At 34.1% G+C, this 1,116-nt stretch overlaps 1 long non-coding RNA gene across 3 annotated transcripts in view; it reads right to left on the reverse strand.

Annotated features, from left to right (window-relative positions):
* Window positions 1–423: 423 nt before the first annotated feature.
* LOC106534489 (uncharacterized) overlaps window positions 424–1,116 on the reverse strand; it is a 3,420-nt gene continuing 2,727 nt past the window's right edge. For 2 of the 3 annotated variants that reach the window (XR_001312353.1, XR_001312352.1), the window contains exon 3: window positions 424–1,075. This is a non-coding gene — a long non-coding RNA (uncharacterized LOC106534489). Of the gene's footprint in view, window positions 1,100–1,116 lie in introns of all 3 variants that reach the window. The other variant, XR_001312354.1, reaches the window with a different exon arrangement.

The raw sequence follows: 1,116 nt of genomic DNA on the forward strand, positions 1-1,116 counted from the left end.
TTTGCTTTCCCAGAAAGCAAATAAAAAACAACATACATGTCAACTTGCACAGATTGTCCGTAAGTTATAAGGATTTTACGTCATTTTGCAGATATACGAACGTATAGAGCAATCTCACAGATATTTTTCAAGTCTTACAGATTTTTTTAAACCACTACAGTAGAAAGCAGTACTAAATATCTGAATATTGGTATGTTAGCTTCTTCATTATCAGTGGTTTCTTTTTTTTTTCTTACAGATTTTTTCAAAACCTCATTTTCAAAATTATCTAACATGTCAGAGCCTGTAGGATGTTTTAAAAAACATTAAATAACATTAAACAACCATCTTCCAACCTGTTCTGCCGGTAGAATTAAGTTTTGAACTTTTTCCGCTCTCCTTTCCTCCTGCTTCGCAGCGAGCCTGGGTAGAGTAGTTTATTTTTCCTGTAATACTTCATTATAGTTTTTTTAAGACAAAGCTAATTGAAAGTGGTGCTGAGCAAAGTTACAATCAGGGATTACAAATAATTACTTTTTTTTCTTCTGCAGTTCGGCGCCCCCTCCAGCAGATGGCGCTCTAGGCGACCGCCTAGTTCGCCAATGCCAAGAGCCGGCTCTGAACTAACCTATGATCTAACCTACAAACATATAAACTAACCTATGATTTAACCTGCAATCCTATAAACTAACCTATGATTTAACCTGCAAACCTATAAACTAACCTATGATTTAACCTAAAAACCTATAAACTAACCTATGATTTAACCTGCAAACCTATAAACTAACCTATGATCTAACCTACAAACCTATAAACTAACCTATGATCTAACCTACAAACCTATAAACTAACCTATGATTTAACCTGCAAACCTATAAACTAACCCATGATTTAACCTGCAAGCCTATAAACTAACCCATGATTTAACCTGCAAACCTATAAACTAACCTATGATTTAACCTACAAACCTATAAACTAACCCATGATTTAACCTGCAAAGCTATAAACTAACCCATGATTTAACCTGCAAACATATAAACTAACCTATGATTTAACCTGCAAACCTATAAACTAACCTATGATCTAACCTACAAACCTATAAACTAACCCATGATTTAACCTGCAAAGCTATAAACT

The sequence above is a fragment of the Austrofundulus limnaeus genome, unplaced genomic scaffold, assembly GCF_001266775.1.
Source record: "Austrofundulus limnaeus strain Quisiro unplaced genomic scaffold, Austrofundulus_limnaeus-1.0 Scaffold1189, whole genome shotgun sequence".
NCBI classification, from domain to species: domain Eukaryota; kingdom Metazoa; phylum Chordata; class Actinopteri; order Cyprinodontiformes; family Rivulidae; genus Austrofundulus; species Austrofundulus limnaeus.